The sequence below is a fragment of the Triturus cristatus genome, chromosome 3_2 (genome assembly GCF_964204655.1).
Source record: "Triturus cristatus chromosome 3_2, aTriCri1.1, whole genome shotgun sequence".
In the NCBI taxonomy this organism is placed as follows: domain Eukaryota; kingdom Metazoa; phylum Chordata; class Amphibia; order Caudata; family Salamandridae; genus Triturus; species Triturus cristatus.
The window spans coordinates 915,322,391-915,341,360 of NC_140584.1; positions in this window are offsets into that span (position 1 = coordinate 915,322,391).

Sequence of the window (18,970 nt, forward strand, 5' to 3'; positions counted from 1 at the left end):
GCAGCTTGGTCGAGGAGTAAGGCAGTATCAGAGGACAGTGTAAAGCATTTGTTGTACACAGTCAGCAAATGGTCTCACACACTCAAGAACTGAACTCTAGGCCAATGGTTTATATAAAACATATATGGTTGTTTTATTTTAGAACCAACAATAGGTTTCAAAATATACTTTCTCAGAATGAGATGCTTTAGTTAAATACTTTGCAAAAGGCAATTGACTTTTGCAGATAATAGTTACAGTTTTGTTGCAATTGGCAACACAATTTCAAACACAATAATACATTGAGCTCAATGGGAATTTTAAGTTATGTGCAATTGATTACTTTCAGGATTACTTCTCTAACTCCAGGACTGGATCCTAGATTCAGTCCTGGGACAGTCCATAGAAACAAGTGAGTAAATTCGTTTTAGTTACTGCTGTGATTTTTAAGCAATATTTTGCTATTTTAAAAGTGGACACTTTTGCTAATCAAATTATTAATGTTATCCTATCGAAGGAAATTCACTTAGCAGGTAAGTGGGGTTATGGTTACTTTTTCTAGGTCAGTGTTGGATCCTAGATCCAGCACTAGGGTACCACCTGTGAGCAGTTGAGAAACTGCGTTTAAGTTACACAGGCGATTTTTAGGGAATATTTATAAGTTTGCAAAATCGACACAGAAGAAATTTCATAGAAAAACAGTCAACGGTTTCCTATGGGAGAAAATTCAAGTTACGGGTAAAGTATGTTCTCGTTACTATTATAATCCAGTGCTGGGCTTCTAGGCTCAGTACTGGGGCATCTATCTAAAACAGGTAAGTAATTGCGTTTTCACAGTTGGTACGATTTCTAAAGAATATTTGTAGTTTGCAAAAATCGACACTTAGAAGAAATTTCACAGAAAAACAGTCAATGGTTTCCTATGGGAGAAAATTGGGTTAGTGGTAAGTACGGTTGTAAGTACTTTTCAGGGTCAGTGCTGGGCACCAAGATCCAGCACTGGGATCTGTCCTAATAGCAGGTGAGTTTTTCCGTTTTCGTTACTCGGTTGATTTTAGGTGAATATTTTAAAGTTTAGAAACTCCACACTTAGAAGAAATTTCAGAAGAAGCCAGTTAATGTTACCCTATGGAAGAAAAGTGAGTTATCGGCTTTTGGGTAAGTACTCGACTGGCAGAGTTAAGGTTCTGGGCATAGACTCAGGGGTCTCCCAGGGTCAGGTAAGTACAGTTGTTACACCCTCAGCGGCACAGGGGCAGCCGGGTGCAAAGTGAGTTAGGTCCAATGTTATCCTATAGGAGGCAGGGGGGGCTTGGTTGGTGGCTGCTGACTAGCAGGCCACGCGGCTGTGGGAGCTGGGCTCCTGGTCACTTGCTCAGGGCAAATGGGGAAGTAGGTAGGAGTAGAAGTTGCACTGCCAGGGCCACTCGGGCGGCTGGGTGCAGGGTGCTTTTGAGCCTTCGGGCGCTCAATGGATTTCAATGGGAAAGCTCCAGAACGAACAAAGGCTGCAAGCTCGGGGACAAAGATTCTTCAGGTGCCACCACCACTTCGAGAGGTAACTTGGGTAGTTGGAGGATAGGTAGGTACCCAGGAGTCGGGCACAGCGGGCCGCAGGGCGCCGGGTGCAGGGGTGCCTTTTGATGTAGGGAAATCTTACCCTCTGTTGATTGCGGTTGGGGGGGTCCCTGGTTCTGATGTTGCAGGCGTTGTCAGGAGCGTCAAGGTGGGTCCTTGGGTGCCGGATTCGGGGTCACAGTCGCCGGGGGGATGTCCTCGGGGTCTTTGTTCACTCCGGCACAGGCCAGGCTTTGCGGGTGCAGGGTTCGCGGTTCCGGGCTGATGCCAGGGGTTAGAAACTTGCTTTGAGCAGAGCCACTGCTCGTGGGAGTACCAGGTGCTCAGAGTCACAAGGTAGCCAGGTCCTCCGGGGTTTGTGATGTTGCTGGCCACAGGAGGTGCCGGGATTTAACAGGAGCAGGTTCGAGGGTCGACAGGCCGGTAGGACTGGGGCCTAAGCAGTTGGTGTCTTCCTCTTCTTAGCAGGTGCACGGCAGGTCTTCTTTCTTCTTGTTCTTCTTTGCTAGTTTAGAATCTGGATTCTGAGGAAGGAAGGTTCAGGATGCCCCTAAATACTAAACTTAGGGGCGTTACAGGTAGGTAAAGGGCAGGGGCCACTGGGTCCCTGTCCTGGGGTGGGTACACTCCCTATCCTGCCACTCTCCTGTGGGAGGGGGGCAGTGGCCTAGTCCTGATCGGGTAGGGCTCCCCATCTTCAAGATGGTGAGAGCCCGGAGATGGGCTTCACCTCGCCTCCCCCACCTGAGGGGTGGGGTTGGCAGGGCTGGCACATCCCCTGTCCTTACTTGGAGTTTCCGTCTAGTCTTCCCGCCAGAGTGGGGGTCAGAACCGGTGGGGGCCAGTTGCTGAGTACATCAAGTGGCCTGGAGAAGCTCACAAAGGCGGCATGCCTTTGAAGCTTCCCCCTGCCCATCCTGGGGGAGGAGACGTAGCACCTCGCCCAGGATGTGCATTGTTGCAGGCCCAGGAGAGCGGGGGCTTTCCACCCAGGGGTCCAGCAACATGTCTGCTGTGGGGCAGCCTAGGCAGCCTCTCAGACAAGACGTGGATTGTAGGTTAGGTTTCAGGGGGCATCTCTAAGATGTCCTCTGTAGTGCTTTGTACATTAAATCCCATACTGGCATCAGTGCGGGTTTAATGTGCTGAGAAATTTGATACCAAACTTCTCAGTCTTCAGTGCTGCCATTATGGTGCTGTGGATTTTGTGTTTGACAAGCTCCCAGCACCATATACTCCTAAATGGCAGCACTGCACTTACAGTGCCCAGGAATGGACCTGGGTACTGTAGGGGCACAGGGCTCATGCTCCTGTGCCCACACCACTGGCATAGGGCACCCAGCTAGAGGGGTGGCTGATGTATGCCAGGGCAGTGTAGGTTGTGGGCATGGCACACAGGGATGTGTGCCATGTCGACTCTTGGTTTTGTCTTGTTCCCAGACACTCAGCCTGCAAGGGCAGTGTGTGTGTTAGGGTACAGGGCCTCTAAGGGTGGCACAAATAGTGCTGCAGCTCTTTGAGGCCTTCCCTGGTCACAAGGCCCTGGGTACCTATGGTACCATTACCAGGGGCTGACATGAGGCCAGGGTTTGCCAATTTGGGTTTTAGGGAAGGAACATAGGCCCTGGGCACCTGATTGGCAGGAGTCCAGGGCACACTCAGTCAAAGTACATTCAGCAATTCAGCAAAAAGTGGGGGCATACCATGCAAGAAAGATGGCACTTTCTCAGAGTGCTATTCTGAAAGAGACACTTAAAAATACAGTGAAAAACCTACATACACTAGGGTGCACTATGGGTTAGGGTACCCCTATGATTGGCATGACCTCTCTTATAAGGCTCTAGTACATAATAGGGCAGGGGGATTAGAACTACCTTTAAGTCCCTAAAATATAATAGGGCATGGCAGTTTAGAGGCCAGCAGTCCTTTCTGCGCTTGCATGTGTGCACTGCTGAAGCCTGAGGTTAGTTTAAAAGTAGCTCTGTGTTGTAGGACTGCTTTTAATATACAAATTGTGCCCAAACTCGACTTTTGGGTTTGGGGAACTTACAAATTGATCAACTACAATGTTGGGGCAAAATTAAGTTAAGTGGAAAAATGTTTTCCACTTAACTATTGCTGTATCATATTTGCCACATAATACATCATCTGCTACATAATCTAACGATTTCCCCCAAAACAATTTTGTAGCTCAGACGGATCACAAATTACTAAAAGAAATGTGACTTATGTTGCTGTGAAGTTTAGGGCCCTTTGCAAAGGTTAGTAAAGAAAACAATTGGTCCCAGACACTCCTAATTACACTCAAATTAATACCTGTAGGAGAGTGTAGTATGCAATCAATTCATACAACTGAAATCGTATAATGTAAAGGCACATTCAACAGGGAAGATCTCATAGATAAGAGGCCAACCAAAGTCAAGGTTGTACCTTCAGAGACACCGACGGATGCGGTATGTCTCCTACTTGTTCTGAATTAGGAATTGAACGTCCCACCGGGACCAATGGCAGCATATGATTAGAAGGTCTCACGCCGCTCCATTTCAGCGGTACCTCGCTGTGATTTCTCCCCCACCCTGAAGTCATTTCAGGATATTTTGACAGAGTACAGTCTAGAATTTAATTTCATCACACCACGACCATGTTCGGGTTCCCTTTGCTTTGTCCTGAGGAAGACCCGCAGCAGAGGAGTCTACTTACCCTTTTGCGCCAGGGTCGAAACGTTGACATTTCCCCAGTGAGCCTACACCCAATAGCTACTCCCCTCCTACTCCAACCACAGATGAAGTTTTATTGTGCGTCCAATTGAGAAACATTTACCAAAAATTAATATTGCGATTGAGCTTATGGGTAGGCCCAGTACGGTAGGGGTACCGGCCTTGTCAGGAATTAAAGCCGGATCCCTTCTGCTTTAGTGTTTTGAACTGTTCTTTCTAAATGCCTTTTGATGATCTTCATCTTCCTTCTCTACCCCACACATGAGCACCTACTTTCACTTCTTTCTCCTTCCTTGGAAATAACTGTGCTAATATCACATGCTGCATACTATGCCTTTGTGTATATTTTTCATTTTATGAATATGACTCAGCGGGAAATAAGTTGATGTTTGCAATTTAATTGACTTTGGTTGGCCTCTTATCTATGAGATTTTCCCTGTTGAATGTGCCTTTACATTATATATTTTCGGTTGTATGAATTGATTGCATACTACACTCTCCTACAGGTATTAATTTGAGTGTAATTAGGAGTGTCTGGGACCAATTGTTTTCTTTACTGATCAATACCCAGGTCCTTTGACACTATACTGGGTTACCCCATTTATTATAATAGTTACCTTTGCAAAGGTTGACTGGTCACCTTTCCCAATGCTGCATTTGTATGTTACACAAGTACTAATGAGGCGAATGCTTTGCAGATGCTGTTAATATGTATAAATATGTCAAAATAATAAAGTATCATAAAATGTACTGCATTACGCTGCAGCCTTTTTATAGTTATACTGCAACATAATTTTGGCCTCCATTGCTGCATAACTCCAGTGGCCCAAAAGCAGGCTGCATATGTTAAAAGTGTTCGTGCATGAAGCAGAGACCAAGAAGTTTGCAAACTTAGGGGCTGATTACGATGGCAGGCGGACTTCAGTACGTCCACCATCAAATCGGGGAATGGGACCGCTGGCCTTCAAGGTGGCGGCCCTACGATAGGCATTACAATGCGACTGACACTACGGCGTTCGCAGTGCCTATCTTTTACATTGCAGCAGGTGCTGCTGGTTGCCACATCCGCCGCAATGTTAAAAAAACAGGGACATGTTAAATATATCACTGCACTACGTGGCAGGCACAGGTGAACTGCCATGGATAGGCTGGCGGGTAAGGGACATCGTAATCCCTACTGCGGTGCATGGTAGGCACCACCAGCATTGTAGGAACCATGAGCCCCTTCGCTGCACCGGCAGGCTCAAGGAGCCCGTTGGGTGCGTGGCGGTTGGTCTTTCCAACCACCAGGAAACCACCCACTATTGTAATATGGCGGGCTGTGATGTTGTCACCAATGGCGGCGGGACCGCCGGCGACGTGGCGGTCCCACCGCTATTATAATCACCCCCTAAGTTAGGTGTGCATGCAAATCCTACATTGCCAACCCCTGGCAAGTTGCACTACTAGTGCTGGAAAAAGGCCAATGGAGGTACCAATGAGTGAGGTGGACTGGCCTCAAGGGTCTTGTGATCTCAGTGACAGATTCACTGTTGATCTAGGGTGTGCTTCTTCGTATGCCTGCCCGTAAGACTGGAAGTGAACTGCAGCATGGATAGTGGTGGACAGGTCTTCAAGGTTAAGTCAGACTTGAGACCGTTAGGGTCCACCTGCGGGTGCTAAGACACATGGGCTTCTAAGGTCTATCGGGCCTTCTAAGGTGTAGCATCGGAATAAGCTCTGTCAGGAATGTGGTCTGGTGGACTGGTCATGAAGGCTGAACATGGTTCTCCAGTTCCAAATTCAGCAGCTCTGGCCACAGTGCCACATCCTCTCCCACACTGAACACCATACTGCCCCACTGAGAGAAACTCGCATTGCTACAACTCAATTGTGCTGCGACTAAATTCAAATTATGCACTAGACAACAGTAAAATGCTGCCCTAGAAAAAGTAAACACTCATAGGGAATGCAAGAATAAGCAAAGCATGTGAACTGTAATCAGTAACAACATGGTTACCTTAACGGTTTTAAACTCATTATTCAGAAATCAGTAAGTGATTTTGCCTGAAAAGTTCAGGACATGGCAACAGGACCAGGAAGGGACCAGTTTCAATGTCTATTGCTTATATCCTTTCAAAATGTATGCAGTTTGGTTTAAAAAAGACCACATCCCCGAACACAGAGCTGCATTTTATAAGCTAAAATAATTAAAACAGTTGAAAACTGTGGTAATTTCCCTGGGGGTGCAGTGTTGCCCCGACCACACCTGAATATAGGTGCTACAGGGTGTCACAGTGTCAATCAAAGACAGAAGTCAAAGGTCAAGCTGTGTCTTCCAGGGAGCTCGGTGTTTACTTTGCTTTTGGCTGACTTCCATCTCTGCATGGAGCCCACTTTTGGCCCTCCAATGCTCTATTTATGAAGACGTAACATAACCCTTAAATAGCACATCATGTAACATGTGGAAAAGAGATTTATGTTTGTAAACACGGAGAGATAAGTGACTTGTTAAAATGTGTTGTGCCTGCTTATGTTTTAACCTACAAATTACACATACATGTGCTTCAGTAACAAGAACTACTGCCCATCATTACTCATTTAAGAGCCTCCTACACGGCCCACTGTCTCCTGTCCGTAGCCTTTGCACCTGCACTTCCCAGAGAGCACTTTCTCTTCATGTAGCAGGTGCAGTAGCACCAGGACACAGAGGAATCAGGGACATACTGAGCACAGACTATTGCTTCATTTTATATTTTAAACAGCAGCCTGTTTCCTTCCTGGTGCTGAAGGCATCGTACACTGTCCACCCCACTGTGCACTTCCACACAATGTGTAATTGGCTCTGTTGTTAACTACAAAGTATGTTGCCAGTGCTTTAGTGACATATCCACTACCTGTCACCATTCTTCACTGCCCAACCACCCCTAACACACCCCTCCCCTTCGTTCCTTGTCTGTCTGACAGTGCACTTACTACACCGTAGCTTCCATTTGTGCCCCAGGTGCCTTACCTACACAAACCCATTCAACCCATGGTTTTGCTTTATTTATACATAGCCCTTTCCATCCTTAGCCTTTACCCCTGCATGTCAAGAGTCATAGCTTCTGTTAGTGCAGCAGGTGCAGTGGGTATGGGACAGTAGTTGTATTTTCCGTGTTGTTTTCATCACGATCTGCACAAGTTGTGATTTTTGTGCCCTGCTACTTGTAAACAACCAGAAGCCCACTCATTGTTCTGTAAGCCTCCCATGTGCCTCTCCCTCTTCCTGTTCCACTTTAAAGCTCCACAGCCCCCCTTCATGTAATTTTACCCCTTTTGCCGCCACTGTCCCTACTTACGTTGTCTCATCACTCAGAGGCGGCCTGTCTTCCTGGAGTTTACTTTCAGCATTTTTGGAATTCTGCTCTGTACCAATTACACTCCAACCTTCATGCCCTTCCATCCTGTTTTAAAATACAAACTATGCTTGTTTAAGCCTTGTCCTTTACTTACAAACCCACCTAAGCGAGGTATGTTCTTTCCTCCCCCCAAATACGCCTCCAAGTCTTCCTTTCCCATCTCTGCCCTACACAACTACACTTACAGTCGCAACTTTATCATGTGCAGCTGGTGCAGTGCCACCGTACCTCAAAAATAAGGGCAACACAAGTTAATGCTTTATTTCACTTCTCTCTCAGAAGCACATCTGTCCATTTCCTATCTTGCACAGCAGCCAATGACATGAAGGCGATGACGCTGCACTTTTTAGGTGGAGTATTCAAGACCTCTTGTATATACTTTAGTATATACTTATATGTGTATGTAGTTTGTGGGCTCTGGAGATCAGCCCTAGGACTTGTCTGCTTCCGCTTAGGGACTTTTATTTCTGTTCAACTGCCTCTATTTAACTGTCTTGATAGAAAACAACCAGTAGAGGTCAGTAAAATACCAGAATTGCTTCCTGCTTGTTCAACTGTCTCTATTTAACTTGTCTGCTTCTGCTTAGGGTCTTTTTTAGGTCTCGCCTGACACAGCACTTTAGCGCTGCTCTCGCGAGAGCTTTTGTAAATGGGGGATCTGGAAGTGCAAACGAGTGCTTTCAGGCCTCCAAATACAGTGCATGTGCGCCGGCCGGGCGCGCGCACCATTTGGAGGCCTGAAAGCACTCGTTTGCTTTCACTTTCGCGGGCCGCACGGCAGTAAATATCGGCAGTAAAGATTGCTATCTCTTTGTTCCCAGCATCAGTGAGGTGCAAATGAACAAACAGCGTGAGGCCAAAGGTCTTATTTTTTTAAAAACAAACCAGGTCACTGCTACAGTGAAAGGAACAACAAGCATTTACAATGCAATAGGTCTCGCATTTACGCGAGTTTGAGCTATTCACATTGCAAATAACAATACCTTTTATTTGTGTTTTCGTTTTTCAAACATAAATAAAAGGCATCGTCATTTACAATGCCAATAGCTTAAACTCGCGTAAATGCGAGACCTATTGCATTGCAGATGCTTGTTTTCTGTTCAACTGCCTCTATTTAACTGTCTTGATAGAAAACGACCAGTAGAGGTCAGTAAAATACCAGAATTGCTTTCTGCTTGTTCAATTGCCTCTATTTATCTGTCTTGATTGAAAGCGACCAGTAAAGGTCAGTCTAATACCAGGATTGTTTTCTGCTGAGGGACTTTCTGTTTTTTATTTTTCTGGCTACTGCCTCTATTTAACTTTCTTGATAGAAAACGACCAGCAGAGGTCTGTAAAATACCAGAATCACTTTAGCATTCTCTAGATTCCAGTCCATTGAAATTGTCTTCCACGAGCACCCGTAGACAATAATATTTTTTTCAAATCTTGTATTTTCAGTGATATGACCTCCGAAGACCCTGATTTTATATTAAAAATAGAGCTTTGGACTATACCATTTCCCACAGAAAGGCAATAATTCTCTCCATGTGTTCCCCTACCTGGCATGTCATACAGTTTGGTGCTTACTTTCCCTCAATGTTAAAGAACAGTAGGTGTTTCAGCACCCAGGCTAATGTGTTGCATAATTAAATACATATAGGGTTCCAACGGCGAGACCGATTGCATTGCAAATGCTTGTTAATTAACTATGTAGTGGCTGCTGGTATTCCCATCTGAAAACTATGAGGACATATCCTTCTGAAACAACAACAACTTCAACTACTAGCCTATTCCCTTCCTCGCACTGGGGCCATCACACACTGCCTACCCCACTGCTCACTTCTACACATTTTGAACGTGGCTCCGTTGTTAACTACAAAGTGTCCTCTTTCACACCTGTACTATAATAACACCACAAGCAGCTGTCACCCTTCTTCACTGCACCTCAACCCCAACACACATCTCCGTCCTCTCCCGTCTGCAGCCGGCACATTTACACTACCTGGCCCATAGCGTCCCTTTATGCTGAAGTGCAGTGGCACCGTGCCGCAGACAAACCTATTAACCACACACTTCTGCTTCATTTCACCCACCTGCATATTATCCCCTGCCCGTAGAGTCTGCTCCCCATTTCCAAGGGCGTAGCCTCCATTGGTACATCTGGTGCAGTGGTGCCACAACACCTTTCTCTCTCACATGTGCTTTTCATAAAACACTACGCTTCTTGTGCTTTTTTACACCTGTGTTACTTGAAAACAGCCACAATCCACAACTGTTGTCCTTCTGGAAGACCACCCCTCTACATCTTCCTGTTCCACTTCAAACCTTCCCAATCTCCCATCACGTTCTTTTTGTCCATTAACTGCCATCACATTCACGTATATTTTAATAACATTCACACGCTGCTTATGCTCCTTGTTGAATTCTGATTGTTAGAACTGGGGGTCTCTAGTTGGCAAACGTAGGTACCTTTGACCAAATAAGGACCCTTACTTCTAAGTCAGGGAAAGGGGATTACACTACTTGATAACCCCTGCCCACCCCCTTGGTACCTTGGCACGAGCAGACAGGCTCATCTCAGAGGCAGTATGTTAAGCATTTGTGAACACATACAGTAATACAGTGAAAACACTACAGATGGACACCACACAGGTTTTATAAAAATAAGTATTCTTTATATAGACTTAACACAAGACCACAAACGACAAAAATCCACAATACTGTACTCACAATTGACTTAAAGATGGTAGAATTACTTTAGTTCAAGTTGTTGGTAAATGCAACACAGTTCTCACAAAAGTACCTGGATGCGTAACGCAAAATAAACAAAAGGCTTGCAGCGTTGCAGATGCATCGGTTCCTTGCTTCGGGGGAGACGATGCGTCGCGCCTCAATGCTTGCGCAGAGTAGGAGATGCGTCTTGATCCTTACCGGAGAGGAGGTGATGCGTAGATTCTCGTGCTGCAGCCCGGTTGCGATGCGGCAAGATGGCGCCTCGATGCGATACGACAATCCGGTGCATTGCGATAAGATGGCGCCCTTGATGCCACGATGTGAAGACGATGCGTATACGCCCTGGCAGCCTTGCGCCGACTCTGTACTTTAGAGCCGTGACAGGCCCTGTGACACGTTTCTTTGGTGATGCGACAGCGACCCTCACGGTGGCGACAAGCTTCTCCGGGATGCGACAGCAGACAGCTGTGACGAAGACACGCTTCAGGGGAGATGCGGTGGTGGTACGCTTCTCTGGTGATGCGATAACTACAGCTGCGGCGGCGACACGCTTCTTCTCGTTGCATCGCGCTTCCAGCTCCCATCAACAGGCAGGCTTCTGTAGATAGAATTCCCAGCAAGGGAATTTAGAGGGGAGCTGGTGGTGAAGTCTTTTGTCCCTGAGACTTCAGCAGGAGGCAAGCACAAGTTCAAGCCCTTGAAGAAATATTCTGCAAGATGATGGAAGTACACACAAAAGTTCCTTCGCCTCTCCTTGGCACTGAAGACACCACTGTAGGCCAACCCAGCAACACAGCACACTGGCAGGCGGGCAGTACACTCCTACAGCTTCCTTTGGTTCTTCTCCTTGACAGAGGTTTCTTCTTCTTGTTCCAGAAGTGATCTAAAGTCTTGGGGTCTGGGTCCCCATATTTATACTACTTTTCTCATTGGTCTCTGAAGGCAGAGACGCCTTTGCCTAGTCCAAACCAGTTCTGGTCAGTCCTGGGGCACTTTGTTGACATGACTCCTTCTTTCCTTTCACAGTGCAGGGCAGAGACATCAGACACACCACAGGAGGTGGAGCCAGCATTGTGGAGGGAAGGCAAAGCCCTATTTAGGTCCCAGGTGCAACTCCTCCCACCGATCTACATGCAGATCTCCCTATTCAGCCCTGTGCTGATTCACACCCTCCCCTGGAATCCCCAGCCCCTGTCACTCACAGAACCAGACACACAATACACAACATAGCAGAGGCAGGCTTGGACAGTTAAGCAAGAAAATACCTACTTTCTAAAAGTGGTATTTTCAAACACAGAATGTTAAAACCAACTTTACTAAAATATGTATTTTATCATTCTGAGTTCAGGCATACTAAACTCGAATTTCTACCACGTTCCCTGAGTCAGTTAGGATTATAAGATGTAATAATCAAACTGCCCATTCTGGCCTATGGGGAACAAGCAGCCTTGCAATAGTGAAAAATTATTAGGATATGTCACACACACCAGGGCATGTCCTACCTTATACTTACAATGCACCCTGCACTTGGGCCTACCATAGGGGTGTCTGATATGAAGAAAAGGGAAGGTTTAGGGACTGGCAAGTGGATGCACTTGGTCAGTCAACATGGCTGTACCAGACTGCACATAGGCTCTGCAATAGCAGACCTGAGACACACTTTACAAGCTACCGCTGTGGGTGGCACAACCAGTGCTGCAAGCCCACCAGCAGCATTTGATTTACAAGCCCTGGGCACACATGGTGCACTGTACTAGGGTCTGACAAGTAAATCAAATAACCCAATCATGAAGTCACTAATCAATACATCAATTTAACATAGGGAGCACTTGCACTGTGGCACTGAATGGCAGTGCCACAGTGCCCAAATCATCTAAACCAGCAAAACATATCAAAGACAGAGGAGGCAAATCAGAAAAAATGGAAGGGAAACTCACGCCAATGGAACCAGGTCTAACACTGATCTACACCGATTACACTCCACACTTCATGCACTGCCATTCCATCCAAGAATACAAGCTTTGGGGCATATCAGCAGCAACCGGCGATAATTATCGCTAAGCGCACTTAGCGCTAGGATATTATCGCCGGCTATCGCTGGATTCTATCGCGGAGATAGCATGCTATCAGCAACGCATATCCCCAAAGCGATAGAAATCCAAGTGTTAGCTACAAAACTGTGCGATTATCGCTGGAAAACCGGCGATAATCGCACTGCGACAGGCGATACCTTGCTGATAAGGCAGGGTGGACTTAGCCATGTAATCCACCTCCCATTGGATTACATGGCTAAGTCAGATTAAAAGCAGGCGTACAGAAACCTGTGTTCAGCGCGGTTAGCGCTTCTTTTATTATCGCTAAGCAGGTTAGAGATTTCCTTGTTAATTGGAAAAATGTCGTTTAGCGACATTCTCCACGTAAGTTTGGCAAGGTACGCCCACTTTGCATCTCATTAGAGATGGAAAGCTAGGCGTTAAGGGAAGGGGCGCTAAGGCAAGGATTCACGCGATAGCGTGACCTTAATGATAAGGCGATAAAATTATCGCCGCTTTTCGGCCGAAAACAGATGCAAAAGCGGCGATAATTTTAAAGCGCCGCCTTGAAAAAAGCGCAGTGTCCTCTTCATACAGAACTAGATGCTGAGATATGTTGTTCTTCCACGTCCCTACCCCACACTACTACACCTATTGGGCTGAAAGTTCCCAATCATGTGCAACAGGTGCAATAGCATTGTTTCCCAAAAATACAATACTTTACAAACAAACAAACATTAGAAAAGCCAACAGCTCAGTGCTTACATTACAGGGCTGAGACCTGTTGACTTTTCCAATGCTTGGCTTTTGAGAGTTTTTGTCTACAGACCAGACTCATAAAAAACGAATCTGTGTTTCTAGAGCCAACATCGCACACCTTTAAGCTGCTACAAAGGGCGTTTATAACGCCACTGGGTCTCATAGTGTCTTATGGATAGCTGACTTTAACACTCAGGATGGGTGTCAGCAGGTTGGCGCAGGACAATGTTAAGGCCTGTATTTGATATGAAAATGGACTACAGCTTAGAAGTAGAATATCCTGAACGTGTCAGTTCTATGTTATAACGTAAACAGGTGCTGCGCTTTGTGTCACTTTGCCCCACACACATATCCACATAACAATTTAGTAAATCTAACCCCAATGTTACTGTGCAGAGCATTTGGTGTTTATTAGCTACTTGTCACACTTTGCTCCTCTCAACCCTAAATGACCCACTAAGGCTGTTCCTGCATGACACTCTGGGGCATATTTACACACCCCTAATGCCAGAGCGTCACTTTTTCTAATGCTCCAATGGTGTTGCGCCATTCCCCATGTTTACAAGGCGGCGCTAAGCCACGTAACATGGCTTAACGCCACATTCTAAATATGCCACTTTCTGCCACAGTCTGCTGCGGCAAAGGGACGGGCAATGGGTGTTGCAGTGAGCGTTCCACCGCAACACCCACTGCTTTTTGACACTGCCCTAGATTTACAAGGTTGGGGCAGCGTCAAAAACTCAAGCCAGGTAATACCTGTTCTTAAAATGGCCATACGAGGAGAAATTATTAATTTCTCCTCATTTTTAGTTCTGCTCTTTCTATGTGTGCTGCATTCTGAAGCTCACATAGAAAAAGTAAATCACCATTATTGATTGTTTAAATGCAGGTAGGTGTCCCTAATTGCACATAAACAATCTCCCCTGTAGGGCTGTCACCTTTGCAACACGGCATAAGGGCGACTGCGCTGGCGCTAGGCAGTAAATGGCATATAATCGTAAAGCAATAGCGGTTCCTAGGAGGACACTGATATTTGTGAATTACCAAAGAATATGATAAATTCAGATCATTTTTTTTAATATACAAAGATCTATAAATTGAATACTTACAAATAAATCAAAAACAGTAGAGGGAAATGAAGAAGGTGCTTAGGTAAAACGGTGATAATGTGACTTAAAAGTGCAATGTTCATATCACAGTAACATCTGTAAGAATACAGCAGATGAACCGTACAATGAGTTAATAAGGACCGGGTCTGTGTATGTTGTCAACCACGTTTTGATCCATTAAAATGGTAGTATCATCATCAGGACAAGCTTATTGTAGGCCTGAATATTTACACCAGACACAGTAAGTAAACTCTGTCAATATGGTGAAACAGTCACGGAGCGTGGGACATCAATAGACTCTAGATTTCTTTAGCCAGTCCCTATCGGATCTGAAAATAAATGATTTGCTGTCTGTCCAAGTACAGGATTGTAATGAGCCTACGGAGAGAATGAATTAATGCATACAATAGTGTGGAGAGATCAAAGGCCCTATTTTGTATTTATTTATTTATAGAAGTTTTATATAGCGCTGACCTGACCGTAGGGTATTGGAGCGCTGTACATCAGTTACAGAGCAGAACAAAACAGAGCAAAACATAATACAATAAAGCGGGGAATTCCGAATAAGAATATTAATAATGTCAGTGATGAAGAGTTCCATTTCGGGGTCTTGTAGACACAGCGTCGGGGAGGAGTGAGGTGTCTACTTCAGCACTCCGACTGCTCCTATCGGTTCGCTAGGAATCGATTGAGGAAAAGGATTTTGAGCTGACTTTTGAATTTAGTGAAGGAGGGAATAGTTCTGATGTGGGGGGGAATGGAGTTCCAGATTTTGGGCGCATTTCCGGCAAAGGACCTGACCATGGGTTTTTGTTTTCGTGATTTCAGCGGGTTGAGTAGTAGGATGTTAGAGCTTCCGAGGTCCCTGGTCTGACCTGCTTTTTTGCGTTTGGCAGCCAGATATTCGGGTTTGCCGGTGTGTAGGGCTTTGTGTGTGAGGCTGGCTGTTCTGAAGTTCGCCCGCATTTCTACCGGTAGCCACTTGAGTTCTTTGAGTGCAGGTGAGATGTGATAAAATTTCTTTATTCCGGTGACCAATCTGGCAGCCGCGTTGACAGTTGTTTTCAGAGGCCCAAGATGTGTTTTAGCTATTTCCGAGAGGACTGCATTTCCATTGTCTAATCTTGACAGCACCAATGATTGGGTGGCTTGTTTGAGATCTTTGGGTGGAATGAAAGGCTTTATTTTGTTCAGTAACTTCAGGTTGAGGAAGGCGCTCTTAGCCGAGTTCTTAATGTGTTTGGTCATGTCCAGTTTTGGGTCTAGCGTGATGCCTAATGATTTAACAGAGTCAGCCAGGGTGAGGTTCCCCTATTTCAGGTGTTCCAGGAGCCGGGAGCAGTCTAGCCTGGTAGCCGGGACCTCCACACTATCATGTGTGTTAATTCATTCTCCCTGTGAGCTCATTATAATCATGTACTCAGACAAACAACAAATCATTTAATTATTTCCATTCATCTCTACCCACCACTAAGCTCTAAACTCACCCTTACCTTCCTTTATCTCTACCAACTCCTGAACCCATAAGTTTTGCATACCTACTTTTGTCTGTACCAACCCCTAAACCATATAATCACCCTGTAGCCCTACACACCCCTGAATCATAAAATTACCCTTACCACCCTTTACCTTTTCCCACCTATAAACCCTACAATTGCACCTACTTCCCTTCATCTCTACTGCCCCCCTTAATTCCCCAAATCACTCTTACCTACCTTAAGAATACCCACTCCTAAATCCAAACATCAACCTTACCTCCTTTTGCCTCTACCTGTACCTAAACCAAATAAAATAAAAATGATGTTATTTAAAAAAAATACTTACATGCATGGCAAAGTACTGTGTGGTAAAGGTAGAAATACTTACTTGCCGGGTACTTACCTGGATGGTAAAGGCATGCGTGGTAAAGGCTGTTTCCCTCTGTGAACTGTCACAACCTGATTAGGTTCATGAACCACCCCAACCTGATTGTGATGTAATGTAGTTAGCAAACTGTTTGCGGACCCAGGGGCATTTTTATAGGAGGCTTGTTTGCACCATGCAAAGTGTTACATGCATAACGCAATCCTCTGAGTCAGATTTATGCAGCCACATAAAGCTACATTCCGTGGCTTTGAATGGCTTCATAAATCTGGAGTAAGGAAACGCAGCACACATCACTGTGTTGCCTTACTCTGTGCAAGGGAGCCATTCTATGGACGTTGCAGTGGGTTTTCCCACACAAATCCCATGGTTTTTGCAGCATACATATAAAAAGGAAAAACAAGGAGAAATAAAGATACTTCTCCTGGTTGTGCCTCCTTTGCGCCTCGCCTGGGGAGGCATACATTTTTAGCGCTGCCTCAGATTTACTATTTCCCGTAAAGCTGGGGCATTGCCAAAAAGCCATGGATGTTGCTGGGAACGCCCCCAGCAACATCCATTGCACGCCCCTTTAACGCAGAAAACTGCGGTAAAGGGAGCCATATTTACGAGGCAGCATTAGGCCAAAAAAAGTGGCTTAGTGCTGCCTCGGAAATATGGTGCAGGCTCCTGCGCCACGGAACGTCACAAAAAGTGACGTTCCGGTGGTGCAAGTGGCCTCATAAATGAGTCTCTCAGTGGGGCAATGTGGGCGTAAGGCATCACACCCCAGACCAAGAGGGGATCAGAAGACATTCCAAAGTGGATAAAAAGAGTATAACACATATAAAACTTGTTGCAGAGAATAGCAAAATAACCCCCACACAATATAGGTGCAATTTTGAAATGATGTTATGCACTTTACTAGTAATAGACCATGATCCACATAAGGCTGTGATTGGTTTGCAAAGCCCCAACCCACCCATTTTTATTTTAAATTACTCTCTGTGCTCAATTGGACTCTAAGAAGAGAGTGTACAGACGTTGGCCAAAGGCTTACATACCAGGCACTGAAGAGATATTTATTTATTTAATGATTTATTTGCAGTTTTACATAGAGCGGACATGGCCCAAAAGCATCAGAGCGCTTTACAACACAGAGGATACAGGGTTACTGTGGGTTACAGTACTGATAGTTAAACTCAGTCGTTTACTTCAGTGGATGTGTATAAGAGTTACCACAAGAGACAGTTACAACTATTGGGCGGAGGATATACACAGTTACACGAAGTCAGATCAAGGCGCAGTAGAAGAAGTACTTAGGTCTGGTGGAGGACGAATTAACCAAGGTATCCATCAAATAGGAGGAACTTGTGGTCCTTTTTGAAGGTTGCTAGGCAGGTGGTCAGACGGAGTGAGGAAGGCAGATTGATTAGGTGCAGAGTGTGACCGAAGTCCATGCCCTGTATCCTGTACACCGCCAAAGACTGAGCAGCAGGCTCTCAGAGCATGGCCTAAGACTATGCCCTACACTCAGAGGTATATGTACAAGCCACTATCGCCACAAAAACGTCACTTTTTAGGACGTTCCTGTGGCGATAGGGGCTTCGCCTTATTTACAAGGCAGCGTTAAACCTCTTAACATGGCTTAACGCTGCCCTGTTAATAAGGCCCCCTTTCACGCTATGCTTAGCATGAAAGGGGTGGGCAGTGGGTGTTACGGTGGGCGTTCCACCGCAAAACCCATTGATTCTGATGCTGCCTCCTATTTACAAGGGAGGCGTAAATAGGAGGGAACGCCCAAATTAAGACCAGGCAAAACCTGGACTTACCATGGCGCAACAAGGAGAAATGTTACATTTCCCTGTTTTTTGCTGTTTTCATGTGTGCTGTGTTGTGCAGCACACATGAAAACAGTAATAGGCCAATTATTGTTTATGTGCAGGAAGGTCCCTCTTCCTGCACATAAACAATCATTTAAAAAAAAAAAAATGCTGTTTTGCAGCTTCTGAGTGTGCTGCATTAAGCAGTACACATAGAAGTTTCAAAGTGGCATTTAAAGATTGTTTATGTGCAGGAAGGGGGACCTTCCTGTACATAACGAATCTTCCCCTTAATGCAGACACCCTTGCACTGTGGTGCAAGGGTGCCTGCGTTGGCGCTAGGCTGCTAACCTTAGCGCCAGTGCAGGGGGAAATGCAGGGCTGCACCGTATTCTCTTATATATGGTGCAGGCCTGCGCTTCAGAGGTGGCGGAGCGTGTTGTTAAGCCAAGGAGGCTAACGACACGCTACGCCACTTCTTTGGACCTATGCCCCCCAGTGAGGTAATGGTTATGATACAAAACTTAAAAAACAATGCAAGCAAAAAATGTGCGAGTTATGGTGAGCAAGACAATCATAATTCCCACCGCCAGTGCACGGCTCATGATCTCACCCACGATGTCACATATAAAATGATGACACTATTATGGAGGCTGAGGCCCTCAGCATAGATTCAGACTGAAACATAGGGCGAGAGACAGAGGACGTGTATATTGAGCCCTGGGATGGGGTGTTGGGTGTAGAGCTTACCCACATATGTCAGTTGTCACTGCCTTTTGGGAAAGGGTTGCTAATAGCAGGACTTGGCCTTTGGCCTGACATGGAGTTGCATCCCTGCATAGTGCATTAACTCTTTCGTGTTAATGCACTATGCAAGAGCCAAATTTACTGCATACGTTACATCAATACACAACATCGAAATAATTAAATTGAACTCTGACAATTAAAATGCCTGCTGCAGCATCCATCAGAAACTGACATGGCAATGTGGGGCGGGGACAGTCAGCCACATTGACTGAGTACCTTCCCCTTGCT